We start from the raw sequence: 17,730 nt of genomic DNA on the forward strand, positions 1-17,730 counted from the left end.
TTTACTTCATACTTACCGTTATTTTCCTTTCCCGGTTATGAGCCATGACAGCAACACGGTCCCTCCCTTTGGTGTGGCTGGTTACGAACTCAGGGGTACAGGGGCTATAGGGTACTTATGGTATCTTTTAATTCAATTTATTGTCTTGAGGGGGTGAGGAGAGGAGCTAACCCTGGCGTATTGCTGTCATGGCCCATAACCGGGAAAGCAAAATAACGGTAAGTATGATGTAAATTTTCCCTAATGTACACACCAATGTGTAAGAACAAAGACTGCAAAAGAATTGAAGAAATACATTTTGGAAAACAAATATTTTAGCCTTTGAGTAACTGATCAAATGTTGCATATTACTTACCATTGTAAACTTATTAAGTGTATATTAAAATGGACATTTCATGTTTTAGACATAGCATGCAGTTTTAAGAGAATTTACTTCCATTTTTACTTTGAGCACTGTAAGTGCATGAGCAAAATAGTAATTTAGTGCATCACTTGTAATCTGGTCCATAGTTATGTTCTAGCAACAGTGCACTAATAAAATGCTCTGAAACTTTAGAGGCTTTTTCTTTTTGCCCTTTTATGTTTCTTTTACTGTTGCTATGTACTGTGCATATATAAAATGTAATGTAATATAATCTACCGAAATGTATTATTGTTAAAGGCTAAATGATCCTATGGGGTCTATTTATTATTGTGTGGATAGATAGGATGCGATGTAACGTATCATGACCGCCGCACATCCATAAATGCCGACAGCATACGCTGTTGGCATTTATCATTGCACAAGCAGTTCTTGTGAACTGCTGGTGCAATACCGCCCCCTGCAGATTTGGGGCCAATCGGCCGCTAGCAGGGGGTGTCAATCAACCCGATCGTATTCGATCGGGTTGATTTCTGTCTGCCGCCTCAGAGCAGGCGGACAGGTTCTGAGCTTGATAAATTGACCCCATGAATTATGTATTTGCAGGCATTAAACCCATTGTTATATACAGGTAATAGGGCAGTATTAAAATGCTCTAACACATTATTTTCCTTTAGCACTTTTATGTTGTTTTAATCTTAAAGGGACAGTCTACCATATAATTGTTATTGTTTTAAAAGATAGATAATCCCTTTATTACCCATTCCCCAGTTTTGTATAACCAACACAGTTATATTAATATACTTTTTACCTCTGTGATTACCTTGTATCTAGGAACCTTCTTCCAGCCCCCTGATCACATGACTATGACTGTTTATTATCTATTGTCTTAAATTTAGCATTGTATTGTGCTAGATCTTAAATAACTTTCTGTGCCTGAACACAGTGTTATCTATATGGCCCACGTGTACTTTCTGTCTCTTTGTGTTGAAAAGAGATTTAAAAAGCATGTGATAAGAGGCAGCCCTCAAAGGCTTAGACATTAGCATATGAGCCTACCTATGTTTAGTTTAAACTAGAATACCAAGAGAAAAAAGCAAATTTGATGATAAAAGTAAATTGGAAAGTTGATTAAAATGAAAAGTCCTATCTGAATAATGAAAGTTTAATTTATACTAGACTGTCCCTTTAAAGGGACATTAAACACTTTGAGGTGGTAATATAAAATGATAAATTGTTTACGCAAGAAAACTGCAATATACTTTCATTATTTATTTTGTCCTCTTTTCTTTCAATGCATCATTCTATCTAGCATTTATTTAGTGTTTAATGTCCCTTTAAAGGTATGATGAGGTGGAGACTGAAAACAACACAATGCCCTTTGAATAATGCCAGTTGCCTTGTGTAAGTTAAATGATAATGTCCTTGTTTTGATATTAAAGGGGTACTGAATCCATTTTTTTCTTTCATAATTCAGATAGAGCATGCAATTTTAAGCAACTTTCTAATTTACTCCTATTATCAAGTTTTCTTCATTCTCTTAGTATCTTTATTTGAAAAAAGCATCTTTGGTCCAGCACCTTGGTAGCGTTTGCTGATTGGTGTCTAAATGTAGCCACCAATCAGCAAGTGTTACCCAGGTTCTGAACCAAAAATGGGCCGGCTTCTAAGCTTTACATTCAAATAAAGATAGCAAGAAAACAAAGAAAATTTGATAATAGGATTAAATTAGAAAGTTGCTTAAAATTGCACGTCCTATCTGAATCATTAAAAAAAAATGGGTTTGTTGTCCCTTTAAACTCTGGGTTTACACTGATATGGCTTTTTGAAAATGTTTTGTTAAAAGAGGAATACATTGAATAAGATGCTATATTGCTTTGATCTTGAGTTTACAAATGTTATTATTGTAAATCCTTAAAGGGACACTAAAGTAAAAGTTAAACTTTCAGGTTCAGATAGAGCGTGCAATTTTAAAATATTATCCAATTTACTTCTATCAACATGTGAACAATGTTTTTATATGCACACTTTCTGATGCATCAGCTCCTAGTGAGCATGTGCAAGAATTTACAATATATTTGTATATGTGTTTGTGATTGGCTAATGGATGTCACATGTAGGGGGAGATTAAAATGTATAACTGAAATTTGTCAGAAAAAAATCTACTGCTCATTTGAATATCAAAGTAACTGATATTGCATTGTCTTTTTATTATGCATTTGTTGATGATATAATCTACTGTGTTTAATGGTCCTTTAAAGGGGCATTAAACTGCTGGGTACAACTACAGTAGCATGGCTGCTACTCACCATATAAGCAAGCGCTATCCATGGTGCTGAACCTTAAATGGGCTAGCTGCTAAGATTTACATTCCTGATTTTTAAATAAAGATAGCAAGAGAACGAATAAAAATTGATCTTAGAAGTAAAATAGAAAGTTGCTTAAAATGTCGTGCTCTATCTGAATCATGAAAGAAAAACTGTTGGTTAAGTATCCCTTTAAGGCCTAGGCCTTGCAATGTTAGTATTATGCACATTCCTTTCCCTATATGGTGTTCCCCAAGGTTACATTCTCGGCCCCCTACTATTCACATTATTTATAAATGATCTGCCTAATGTCTGAAAATCCTCAACTGTACACATGTACGCAGATGACATAGAAATCAACACAAGCAAATCCGATCTACCGCAGCTTGCGGCAGTGCTCCAAGACCAGTTCACAGAGGTAGACAAGTGGATCTCAAAAAACAAACTCTTCCTAAACGTTGACAAAACTGTCCCAACGATCTTTGGAACGGGACCTAAATTACACAAACTACAAAATTCCCATCTATGCATCAAAATAAATCACTATAAAATTGCACACTGACCGCAGTCCACTCTTTCAAATACTTGGATATGTTGTTAGACCCCAATCCATCTTTTGGCCTCCACATAGAAAAACTTGCATCTAAACTTTATCCAAAACTAGGTGCCCTGTACAGAAACAAATCCTACCTAAGCTCTACAGTAAAGGAAAAGTTTGTACAGCAAATTCTGATGACAATTATTGATTATATCATAGTATATGCACCAGTACCGCAAACTCACCTTAATAAACTTAATACATTGTATAACTCATTCTGTCACTTTGTACTACAATGTAATTACAGGACCCACCATTGTGACATGCTAAAAGAATTAAACTGTCTGTCACTGGAATCCAGACGCACCCTCCATCTTTCCAGCCTTGTGTTTAAGAGCTTTTCTGGGAAGCTCCCACCATACCTGAGCAGAATACTCTCCCGGCTGTTCCCACCACCCATAACCTCCGATCCAGTACCAGCACATTATTTAGTTTGCCTCCATACAAAAAGAAAGCAGCTCGATCCTCCTTTTCCTACAGAGCACCAAAATTATGGAACAACCTCCCGCACACTTTCAAACTTCCCCAAGCCTAAAATCCTTTAAGAGATCCCTCTCTACATATCTCAAAACAGAATGCACCTGGCATGGTTGATTATATATTTCCTACCTGTTCTCTGTTAAATTTTTTATATATTGTGTATTAATATTGTTTTTGTATTTTATTGTACCCTATTGTATCAATGCAATGCTTTGTGGACCCAGGACATACTTGAAAACGAGAGAAATCTCAATGTTTCTTTCCTGGTAAAATATTTTATAAATAAATATGCAACACACACACATAGATCATTGTCTGTATTTCAGCGTGTCCGTTGTGTGTGCATCCAACCCATTAGTTTACTGACCTACAATAAAAAATAAAACATTTGACACATATTCTGCACACTTATTAATCTTGATGTCATTTATAGAAAAACAAAATCTGTGTAATATAACTCATAAGTTTGTTCACTGCCAGTAAATTTTGGGAAATGCATCCTAAGTAATATTATTAGCATTCTACTGTAAATACCATTCTCAATATTTGTTTTTACTTGTTTTTGCCCTCTTTTATTTTATTTCAAAGGCCATGACATATAGACAATATTCATAAATCACTGTAATTTTGATTAGAAAACTAAGGATGAATATTTGCTCCCAGCTTCACATTGTAAAAAAAATATATATTTATATTTACACGTTAAGAAATAAAATAAATCTAACATTATAGCAATTATAGATATTGACTCATTGTTATTCAGCTGGCTTATCGCAATCTTGCAATAGTTGAGCGTCTTCTGTTCCTGCCACACGTCAAGATTAGAGAACTTCCATACAACTTCACAGAATTAGCAGAGCTTGCAGTATTTCAAGAAGATACCAAAACTTGTTTTATCTCCCACAGGAAGGAGGAGCAGCTTGAAATGTCACAGGCCTCAAGGAAGAAAACAGAAAGTGGTTCTTAAAATGAAAAAGCTGTGGAACTGTTTATGCCAGCATTGCAGTTTGTTGGGGGTTTTTTTGCAAGGAAAAAAAAAGTTACTTCAAATTATGCTGCATGAATTAAACTCTATGATCTAAGATAAGCTGTAAATTTAAAGGGACATTAAATAAATATTACAATTTCATGATTCAAATAGAGGTTGCACTTTTAGAAAATTGACTTTCATTATCAAATTGTGTCCAGTCTCTTTTTCCCGGCCATGGCTATGACCGCAATACGCCAGGGTTAGCTCCTCCCCTCACCCCCTCAGGACAGGACATTGAATCAAAAGATACCATAAGTACCCTATAGCCCCTGTACTCCTCAGTTCTTTTTCCTGTCCCCACTCCCTAGGACTTTGTTGTTTCCTTTATGGATATTTGATTTTATTGCTTACTAGGTGCTGTTTAGCCTCATGCCTGGGGGGAGTTCTGCCTCTCCTCCCTGGAAGCTGCAGTACATGGTGCTTCTCCAAGGGTATCCCCCTGCAGGACCCCCTTTAGAGACCGGGGAGAAGCTGCAGTGATCCACTAATAGCAGCATGGAACCCAGGGGCAGGATAAATCCTCAGGTACCTGCAGAACCCTTTGGGAATGGTTCCTTCATACAGGTAAGGTGGGGGAAGCAGGATAACAGTGCAAATCAGGTACTTCCTGTTTTTCGTGTTGCCATGGTCATGTATATCATATATACATTTTTTTTCTCCCTTTTTTTTCTTTTCTGTTTTTTAAGGAATTCATGATTTTCTTTTTACTTAGTTTGTGTTTTTTACTCTTAGTTGCCCAGGTTTTCATGGCTTTCCCCACGCACAGAAAAAATAGGTTGCATTCAAGAGGATCAAGGTAAGCAATCCTCAGTTATGGGTAAAAAAAAAAGAGAGAGCATGTTTTGATTTTAGCCTTTCAGTTTCCTCAGGTCTCACAGTAGATTCCTGGCTAATCCTATGGATAGGAGTCCAAGACCCTCCCGCTGTATGGCATGTGATGAACCAGTGGTCGAATGGAAAAAGTGCTGCCTTGGGTGTATTAACATGGTGGCAGGACCCTCAACCTCTCAGGCTCCTTCAACAGACGTTATATCCTTTATACGTCAGGCTGTAGCAGAAGGGGTAAAAGAAGCTATCCACAGCCGCAAGCAGACAAGATCAGCTGTCTCAGAGGAGCCGGAGGTGGGGAGCTCAGAGGAGGAAGGTCAATTGAGGGGCGACCCTTCCAGAAAAGAAAATGATCCCTCAGAGGATGAAGGTTTAGGGACCTTTAGCAGCTTTGATGACAGCAGAACAGAGGCCCTTATTGAGGCTATTAGGAGAAGCTTACAAGAGGTCTCGGTTCAGGAATCTGTTGGTAGCAAGCATTTTGTCAGCCTGAAAAATAAAGACTTTTCATTTCCACTGTATGATACCATCAGAGACCTTATTAAAGATTAATGGATGAAAGTAGAAAAAAAGTTGCTATTCATGGAAGGTTTGGCCTATTGTATCCTTTTAAGGAGTCAGATTTGGCCTCCTGGATTGCGGCTCCTAAGGTGAATGCAGCTGTGGTGCGCTTGACTAAGAAAATGACTTTACCTGTGGACAATTCAGGTTCTTTACGTGACCCTATGGAAAGAAGGGCAGATATTAATCTCTCCAAAGCCTATGTTGCATCTGGGGCAAGTCTACGCCCTACTGCTTCTCTTACCTAAATGGCCCTCAAACAATGGGCAGATGACCTAGAAGAGGATATTAAGGAGTGGGTTCGTAGATCTCATCTCTTAAATACATTTGCAGACATACAACTGGCAGCAGATTTTTGTACTGAAGCTTCATTGGATCTGGTCAGATTTTCGGCATGATCCATGGTGTTAAATGTGGCAAGCAGGGGAGCCTTATGGTTGAAGGCATGGGATGCTGATACAGCTCCCAAGAACAGATTCTTCTTTCATCATAAAGGAGGTCTCTCCAAACATTTGGCTGCTTCGGTGGATCTAAAGGATGCCTATTTTCCCATCCCCATGGCCATTTCCCATCAAAAATATCTGAGGTTTTGTCTGGACAACAAAAATCTGCATCTTTGGAAGCCCATTGCTCACAGGCCATGATCATTCTACAAGATTACAGTTGGGTCTTGAACCTCTGCAAGAGTCAGATGGTTCCCTCTCAGCAGATGATTTTCCTGGGAACTCTATTAAATACCCAATGGGGTTTAGTTCAGTTGTCAGAGGACCGGGCAGTCAGGCTGAGGGAGAATATTCGACTTGTGCTCCAGCCCAGGCAAATCTCAGCAAAGGGTTTTATGAGTCTGCTGAGGACACTTTCCTACACCAGTGGTCTGACCAGGTGGGCTCAATGGCACCTCAGGGTTCCTCAGTGGTCCTTCCTTTCGCAGTTCAAGGGCAAGAGTCTAAATCAACCCATTCTAGTCTCCGGAGTGGTCAGGAAACAGCTGATGTGATGGCTACAGGATCAACATCTTCTGCTGGCATTTCCCCTGGGAGATATCGACTGGAAAATAGTAAGTCAGTAAGCCAAGTCAGTTGGGATGGGTAGCTCATATGGACAATTAGCGTGTTCAGGGAAGTTGGACTATCACCATGAAGAAGATTCCATCAAACCTCTTAGAGTTGAGGGCAGTGTTTGAGGCTCTGATTCAGTTGGAAAGTGTAATCTGTCATCATTGGGTCAAGATTCAGATGGACAGCAGGACTGTGGTGGCATACTTGAATTAACAGGGAGGCACACACAGTCGGGACATGATGAGGATTATGGTTCCTCTGATGCGATGGGTGCAATCCAGCTTGAGGGGTCTTTCGGCTGTCTATCTTCCGGTTACAGAGAACATGGGAGCAGATTACCTCAGCAGACATGTCATTTCACCAGGAGACTGGTGCTTGGCAGTCTGGGCATTTCAGATGATTGTGGATCGCTGGGGTCTTTCAGAGGTGGATATGTTGGCTTCCTTTCAGAACTGGCAGGTGAAGAAGTTATTCTTGATATCCCCTCATCCTCAAGCGGAAGGCTGGGATGTCCTATCCTGCTCATGGAAGTTTAAGAGGGGTTATACCTTTCCTCCGGTGCCTTTGATTCTCAGCCTTCTCAGGAGAATCTGCAGAGAGAAAGTGGAGGTGTTGGAAGTAATCCCTTATTGGCCCAGGAGACCTTAGTTTCCCATGTTGTTGAGTCTGTGCATAGAGGCTCCTATGATTCTACCTGCAATGCCAGACATAATGCACCAGGGTCCTCTTCTACATCAAGATCCACAGTCTCTAAAACTGAGTGTCTGGAGATTGAGAAACAGCAACTGAGAGAAAAGGGTTTTTTGGATCAAGTCATCTCCACTCTCATGCAGGCTAGGAAGAGGTCAGCTTCTACTGTATATTACCGAATTTTGAATATTTTTTCGGAATGGGCCTCCCACAAAGGGATCTCTTCATGTTCCTTCTCTTCTGTGGAGCTTTTGAGTTTTCTACAGGATGGTCTGGACAAGGGACTCTAGCATTGGATCCAGATGTGGTTCGATTTCTGCGGACTGTTATGCACATCAGACCTCCTAGGAAGTCTTTTTCACCTCCATGAGATTAGCCTCTTGTTTTATCTACTTTTCAGAAAACTCCTTTTGACCTTTGGAGGACATCCCTTTGATGTTCCTTACTCAAAAGTCTGTGCTATTGGTGGCCCTGACCTCGGGTCAGAGGGTTTCAGAACGGGGTGCTCTGTCAGCACAAGAATTGTTTATATCCTTTTATCCAGATAAAGTGGTGTTGCAGACTGTTTTTTCCCAAATCCTATTTATGCAGAAGAGGAGGCCTGGCATACCCTGGATGCTGTCTAGTGTTTGTCTATTTACCTTCAGAGAGCTATGGTTTGGAGGAAATCCTCACGGGTCCTAATAGAGGGAGATGGCCTCAGTTGCTATTATTTCTCGATGGATAGTGTCTGCCATCTCAAAGGCCTATGAATGTTGTCAGGTTCCGGTTCCTCAGGGCATTTTAGAACATTCTACTTGAGCCTTATCTGCTTCCTGGGCAGCTGCTGCCCACGTTCCTACGGACCAGATATGCAAGGTGGCATCATGGTCTTCTGTGAATACATTTATTTCTCACTACCTCTTGGATGTCAGATCAACTATTCAGGGTAATTTTGGAGCAACTGTTTTGGCAGCATCATAATATTTGTTTTGTTAACAATTAATACACATTTTTGCAGTATATTCTCTTGTTGTGTTTTCTTTTCCCTCCCAGAGTTCTTGTGCTAGGGTATTACCCCGGCGTATTGCTGTCATGGCTGGGAATAGGGAAAATTTACTTCATACTTACCGTTATTTTCCTTTCCCGGTTATGGACCAGGACAGCAATATGGTCCTGCCCTCTGGTGTGGCTGGTTACAAACCGAGGAGTACAGGTGCTATAGGGTACTTATGGTATCTTTTGATTCAATTTCCTGTCCTGAGGGGGTGAGGGGAGGAGCTAACCCTGGCATATTGCTGTCATGGCCAATAACCGGGAAAGGAAAATAATGGTAAATATGAAGTAAATATTCCCTAATGTACACACCAATTGACTTCCTATAGAAGAGGCAAGAACAAAGACTGCAAAGGAATTGAAGAAATACATTTTGGAAAACAAATATATTAGCCTTTGAGTAACTAATTGAATGTTGCATATTACTTACCATTGTAAACTTATTAAGTGAAAATTAAAAGGGACATTTCATGTTTTAGACATAGCATGCAGTTTTAAGATAATTTACTTCCATTATCTATTTTTTACTTTGAGCACTGTAAGCGCATGAGCAAAATAGTAATTTAGTGCACCACTTGTAGTCTGGTCCATAGTTATGTTCTAGCAACAGTGCACTAATAAAATGCTCTGACACTTTAGAGGCTTTTTCTTTTTGCCATTTTATGTTTCTTTTATTGTTGCTATATACTATGCATATATAAAATGTAATGTAATATAATCTACCGAATTGTATTATTGTTAAAGGCTAAATGATCCTATGGGGGTCTATTTATTATTGTGCGGACAGACAGGATACGATGTAGCGTATCATGTCCGCTGCACATCGATAAATGCCGACAGCATACGCTGTCTGCATTTATCATTGCACCAGCAATCGGCCACTAGCAGGGAATGTCAATCAGGCGGACAGGTTATGTCAATCAGGGGGTGTCAATCAATCAGACAGGTTATGGAGCAGCGGGAGCTGGACTCCGACTGCCGAAAACATTTTCGTGTCCTATAGAAAGTATCAGAAGCCACTAATCTATAAATAATAACAGGTTGCCAATGACCAAGCAAACCGTTAATACACTGGCGGAGGCTGCCGATACATTGAGTAAAATTACACCCAGCTCAACTAAGTGTAAAGTAGGAAAAAGGAGCTTTTTGAGACCTATTTTTCATTGAAATCTGACCCACCTCCCAAAAATAAACCCGACACGTCAAAACCCCTCTATCCACTATCCCCCCACATTGCAATTTATAATAAATATATTAAACACTCCCCAACCCCCCACATCGCAACTAACAATAAAAGTTAATAACCTCTAAACCGCCATCCCTCCACATCGCAACAAACAATAAAATGTATCAACCTCTAAACCGCCATCCCCCACAATGCAAAGTACCTATTTAAACTATTAACCCCTAATCCACTATCCCCCACAACACACTCTACCTATTTAAACTTTTAACCCCTAATCTGCCATCCCCCCACAACGCAATCGACCTATTTTAACTATTAACCGCTAAACCGCCAACCCCCCACAATGCAAAGTACCTATTTAACCTATTAACTTCTAAACCACCATCCCCCCACAAAGCAAAGTATTAATCTAATCACTAAGCCTCCTAACCTAACACCCCCTAAATTAACCCCTATTACATAAAATAAAAAAAGACTATTAAACTAATAAATTAATAAAACTACCAAAATTAAAAATTCTAATCTAAAATTTTAATAAAAAATCCTAACATTACATAAAAAATAAAACCTACAATTTAATTTAAATACAAAATCTAAGATTACATAAAATAACACCGCTGCTCCATAACCTGTCCGCCTTCTCTGAGGCGGCGGACAGGCATCGTCTGAAATAAACCTGATCAAATATAATCAGGTTGATTGACATCCCCTGCTAGCGGCCGATTGGCCGTGAATCTGCAGGGGCGGTATTGCACCAGCAGTTCACTAGAACTGCTGGTGCAATGATAAATGCTGAGAGCGTATGCTGTCTGTATTTATCGATGTGCAGCGGACATGATCCACAATATCGGATCATGTCCGCACGCACAATGATAATTTGGCCCCTATGTCACCTGTGAATTTTGGATTATAGAATGTTATACATTTATTACATAAATATATAGGGCTGGAAAAAAATTCCACTAGACTAATGAAAAATTGGGGTAAGTAAGAAAGGGGTCAGACTTTTTCCTACATTTTATTTTGACTAGTAACCTTCTTTCCCTAATTACTAAATGACAGTGCTATTTTCTAGTGTGTGTATGTGTGTGTCTGCACGCACATACACACGCATTCAAGGGGTAAACATTTTACAATATACAATCCATTTAAATGTTAATAGATAAAAAAGTATGCCAACTTGCATGCCCAAATATTGGCACATACATTGTGACATACATTCCTATTCTCTTAATAATTAGCATATTCTACAAATCAGAAAATTATAAATATCAATTATTAACAAAACTCGCTACATGATATTGTCAGATCTAAAGCTCTCTGAGATGATCTAAAAGTTCTTGTCAGTAATATATTATAAAGGCAAATCTTAGCTTGAGATCTTTTTATCTTGCTATGAAGGGTTCTAGATTTGAAGCAGAGACACATGTTTTGAAAAATAATATAAAAAAGCCCCCAAAGATTTATTAAGCAAGACTTAAAGCTATGGATAGATTTTGGATTAGGGCTAGGACTAAGGCTAGGGCTATGGCTACGATTAACGTTATTGATATGGCAAGGCTTAAGGCTATGGCTAGACTTAGAGTTTGAACTAGGGTTAAGACTAGTGCTACAGCTAGGACTATGGATAGGCTTAGAGATTAAGAGAAGACTATTACTGGGGTCAGGACTATGGCAAGGCTTAGATTTATAGCTATGGCAAGGCTTATGGTTAATATTAGGGTTAGGGCTAAGGAGAGGCTTAGTTTTGGGCCTAATGATTGGCTTAGGACTAAGGCTAGACTTAGGGTTTAGGATAGAGCTAGTGCTATGGTTAGGCAAAGGGCTAGGGATAAGACTAGGTATATATAGGGTTGGTGCTATAGCTTGGCTTGGGGGTGGGCCTATATCTAAGATTAAATAACAGGCTATGGAAAGGATTTGGGTTGAAGTTATGGCAAGGCTTTGATATAGGCATATAGCTAAGGTAAGGGTTAGGTCTTGGTTCAGGTTTAACCCTTGGATGCTATAGAGTGCTGCATGTTACTGAGTATTCATCATGACCTAAGGTTTCAGTAATTTATGCCATCACAAAAATGTTGTTTAATATATTCTTGCCATTGTGACATTGTTGATGTGGCATATTAACATTAGTGACATCATTGCTGTGATGAACATGAAACCTTTACAATCATATATAGTGTTTAATCATACATTGTAATTAAATGTGGTCAAGTATATTTTAACCTATTTTCATATCATGATTTTTGTCATGCTTTTGCTATTGAGATAGCATGTGCATGATAATTGACACTAGGTTAAGATACACTTTTTGCTCTGCACTTGGTGCCCGTGCTTTAAGTCAGTGAATCTGTGCTTTGTGTGTGATTCTCTTCTGATGCTGACTCTCATGTATAGTCCCTTTCTGCCTATAATTTGTGCTTTGGGATTTTGTTGAAACCTTTGTTCATATCTGATACCTGTGTATGACCCTGCTTCCTCCTGGAATGTGTTTGAAACCGGTACAGTGATTGCTGCCTGACTTCAGCGACCCAGCTCTGTACCTCTAGAAATCTGAAGTTTACCTAATCATATTGATTCTGCCTGATGCTTTATTCATGTGTTTGACTCCAGCCTGTGTAGTAGTTTGACTCCTGCTTGGCCTGCTTACAGTTGGTTACTGTATCATCTAATAGTTTGCTACAGGTACAATTCATCATTAACCACTCTCTAGTTTTTAGTTCAATCTTAGCTCTTTTATATCTAGCTTAACCTGTTGATAACATTTTAGGCTGTCCAGTGTTTGTACAAGAAAATTAATTATATTCTCAAATTAATCCCAGATAGTAAAAAATGATTGTGAAAACAACCCTTTATTATAAGATCAGGAAAGATAATAGTATACAAGGCATTTTGCAGCAAACAGTACGTTTGTAAAAAGGTTATTTTAGCATATTTTTTTTTACATGATATAACAACTCCTGGTGATTATCTGAGAGTGTACTTATCTGCTGATTGGTAAATAGGCTCTGACACACAGAAAAACTATTGCATGGGTTATATCCACCTATCAGCTTCTCTGTAAGCTCAGAAATCATTACAGGGATGATCAGCCTTTTTTATCAGTGCATTTAAAACTGCATCACAGTTTTCCCTTTAAATATAATTTCTTGCACATGGAAGCATTTCTTACAATTGCAGAGTGGGTGGAGCTTCAGAAATAAATGTTGCAAAAACTTTACTTAAAGGGACAGTCTACATTCAAATTTCTGTTGTTTTAAAAGATAGATAATATCTTTATTACCCATTCCCCAGTTTTGCATAACCAACACAGTTATGTTAATATACTTTTTACCTCTGTGATTACCTTGTATCTAAGAACCTTCTTCCAGCCCCCTGTGCATTAACACTGTGTTATCTATATGACCCACATGAACTTATCAGTCTCTTGTTGTGAAAGGGAATTTAAAAACATTTGATAAGAGGCAGCCCTCAAGGGCTTAGAAATTAGCATATGAGCCTACCTAGGTTTTTTTCAAATAAGAATACCAAGAGAACAAAGCAAATCTGATGATAAAAGTACATTGGAAAGTTGATTAAAATTACAAGTCCTATCTGAATAATGAAAGAATAACTTTGACTAGACTGTCCTTTTAACCCCTTAATGACCACAGCACTTTTCCATTTTCTCTCCGTTTGGGACCAAGGCTATTTTTACATTTTTGCGGTGTTTGTGTTTAGCTGTAATTATCCTCTTACTCATTTACTGTATCCACACATATTATATACCGTTTTTCTCGCCATTAAATGGACTTTCTAAAGATACCATTATTTTTCAAATCTTATAATTTACTATAAAAAAAAGTATAAAATATGAGGAAAAAATGAAAAAAAAACACTTTTTCTAACTTTGACCCCCAAAATCTGTTACAAATCTACAACCACCAAAAAACACCCATGCTAAATAGTTTCTAAATATTTTCCTGAGTTTAGAAATACCCAATGTTTACATGTTCTTTGCTTTTTTTGCAAGTTATAGGGCAATAAATACAAGTAGGACTTTGCTATTTCCAAACCACTTTTTTTTCAAAATTAGCGCTAGTTACATTGGGACACTGATATCTTTCAGGAATCCCTGAATATCCCTTGACATGTATATATTTTATTTTAGAAGACATCCCAAAGTATTGATCTAGGCCCATTTTGGTATATTTCATGCCACCATTTCACCGCCAAATGCAATCAAATAAAAAAAATAATTCACTTTTTCACAATTTTTTTCACAAACTTTAGGTTTCTCACTGAAATTATTTACAAACAACTTGTGCAATTATGGCATACATGGTTGTAAATGCTTCTCTGGTATCCCCTTTGTTCAGAAATAGCAGACATATATGGCTTTGGCGTTGCTTTTTGGTATTTAGAAGGCCGCAAAATGCCAGACTCATCCTTGACATCCCTCTACAATGCCACATCACTGAACACCTAAGGAACCTTCACTGGCTCCCCATCAACAAGAGAATCACCTTCAAGCTCCTTACCCACGCGTTCAAGGCCCTACACAACATCGGACCTGAATACCTCAACCACCGCGTAAATTTCTACACCCCCGCCAGACAACTCCGATCGGCCGACCAAGCACTCGCAGTCATCCCCCGCATCAGCAAATCTACATCAGGTGGAAGATCCTTCTCCCACAGGGCGGCAAAGACATGGATCACCCTCCCGCTGCACCTCAGAAAATCCACCGTCCTTACAAAGTTCAGAAAGGACCTCAAAACCTGGCTCTTCGACTGAATGCCCATTCCCCCCCTCCTCCCTTCTCCTATCCCCTTTCTTTTATTGCCTTGAGACCCTCACTGGTGATTAATTCACGCTCTATAAGTACCCAATAGTAAATAGATAGACTGTGCACCACATGTGTATTATGCCCAGAGGTGAAGGGGTGAATTAGGGAGCATGCAGGGAGCTTCTAGGGTTAATTTTAGCTTTAGTGTAGTATAATAGACAACCCCAAGTATTGATCTAGGCCCATCTTGGTATATTTTATGCCACCATTTCACCGCCAAATGCAATCAAATTAAAAAAATCTTTAAATTTTTCACAATTTTAGGTTTCTCACTGAAATTATTTACAAACAGCTTGTGCAATTATGGCACAAGTGGTTGTAAATGATTCTCTGGGATCCCCTTTGTTCAGAAATAGCAGACATATATGGCTTTGGTGTTGCTTTTTGACAATTAGAAGGTCGCTAAATGCCGCTGCGCATCACATGTGTATTATGGCTAGCAGTGAAGGGGTTACTTAGGTAGCTTGTAGGGAGCTTGCAGGGTTAATTTTAGCTTTAGTTTAGAGATCAGCCTCCCACCGGACACATCACACCTAATGATCCCTCCCAGACAGCTCTCTTACCTCCCACACCCCACAATTGCCCCCGCCATCTTAAGTACTGGCAGAAAGTCTACCAGTACTAAAATAAAAGCTATCTTTTAAAAAATTTTATTGTTTTTTAGCATATTTACATATGCTGCTGTGTAGGATCCCCCCTTAGCCCCCAAACACCCTGATCCCCCCAAACAGCTCTCTAACCCTCCCCCTCTAACTTATTATGAGCCATCTTGGGTACTGGCAGCTGTCTGCCAGTACCCAGTTTAAAAAAAACAATTTCTGTAGTGTAGCTTCTCCCCCCAAAGATCAACCCCCTCCCAGATCCCTTAGACACATTTTATTTTTATTTCTCACCCCTATCTCTCCCACTTTTCATACAAAAATTTTCCATAGAATAGTGGTTCCCACCCGCTCCCTCCCCGTGCACGCGCCCGCCCGCCACCCCCAATGCATGCGTCCATGCCCCCGGTAACCCCGTCCCCTCTCTCTATAGCAAACCATTGATGGCCATACTACCCACCTCCCACTTCGGCTGCCACCCACCAACGATTGCGGCCATCAATGGCCGGTGCAGAGAGGGCCACAGAGTGGCTCTCTCTGCACTGGAGGGGTAAAAAAAGGTTATTGCAGGATGCCTCAATATCGAGGCATCACTGCAATAACCGGAAAGCGGCTGGAAGCAATCAGGATCGCTTCCACTGCTTTCCCAGACCGACGACGTGCAGGGTACGTCCTCGGTCGCTAAGGGTATTTTTTTGGACGACATACCCTGCACGTCATCAGTCGTTAGGGGTTAAAGGGCATTATACAGGGGCAGGCAAAATATACCTAACTATAGGCTTTAACCCTGTTAGGACGGCATGGAATGTCTTATGTTAGTCTGTGTCCTGCAGTCTCCTGCTTTAACGAAAAGCATAATCGGACTGGGGTGTGTGCCTTGCACAGTAGGCATTCTCCCAGGATCCGATCCCAATGTTGAAGTTACGTGATCGTGTCTACTATCACATGACTTTCTGATTCCTGCAAATGTTTACATTGTGAACATTTTTCCCTGTCATTAATGTGTTAAAGTGGCCCAGTTAGCATTTTGTATTTCTCTTACAGATTCTTAGGCCTAGATTTGGAGTTCGGCGGTAGCCGTCAAAACCAGCGTTAGAGGCTCCTAACGCTGGTTTTGGCCGCCCGCTGGTATTTGGAGTCAGTGATTAAAGGGTCTAACGCTCACTTTTCAGACGCGACTTTTCCATACCGCAGATCCCCCTACGCCATTTGCGTATCCTATCTTTTCAATGGGATCTTCCTAACGCCGGTATTTAGAGTCGTTTCTGAAGTGAGCGTTAGAGCTCTAACGACAAAACTCCAGCCGCCTGAAAATAGCAGGAGTTAAGAGCTTTCTGGGCTAACGCCGGTTCATAAAGCTCTTAACTACTGTACCCTAAAGTACACTAACACCCATAAACTACCTATGTACCCCTAAACCGAGCTCCCCCCACATCGCCGCCACTCGATTAAAATATTTTAACCCCTAATCTGCCGACCGCCACCTACGTTATACTTATGTACCCCTAATCTGCTGCCCCTAACACCGCCGACCCCTATATTATATTTATTAACCCCTAACCTGCCCCCCACAACGTCGCCGCCAGCTACTTAAAATAATTAACCCCTAATCTTCCGACCGCAAAGCGCCGCCACCTACGTTATCCCTATGTACCCCTAATCTGCTGCCCCTAACACCGCCGACCCCTATATTATATTTATTAACCCCTAATCTGCCCCCCTCAACGTCGCCGACACCTGCCTACACTTATTAACCCCTAATCTGCCGAGCGGACCGCACCGCTACTATAATAAAGTTATTAACCCCTAACCCGCCTCACTAACCCTATCATAAATAGTATTAACCCCTAATCTTCCCTCCCTAACATCGCCGACACCTACCTTCAATTATTAACCCCTAATCTGATGACCGGAGCTCATCGCTACTATAATAAATGGATTAACCCCTAAAGCTAAGTCTAACCCTAACACTAACACCCCCCTAACTTAAATATAATTTTTATCTAACGAAATAAATTAACTCTTATTAAATAAATGATTCCTATTTAAAGCTAAATACTTACCTGTAAAATAAATCCTAATATAGCTACAATATAAATTATAATTATATTATAGCTATTTTAGGATTAATATTTATTTTACAGGCAACTTTGTAATTATTTTAACCAGG

The sequence above is a fragment of the Bombina bombina genome, chromosome 5 (assembly GCF_027579735.1).
Source record: "Bombina bombina isolate aBomBom1 chromosome 5, aBomBom1.pri, whole genome shotgun sequence".
Classification (NCBI taxonomy): Eukaryota; Metazoa; Chordata; class Amphibia; order Anura; family Bombinatoridae; genus Bombina; species Bombina bombina.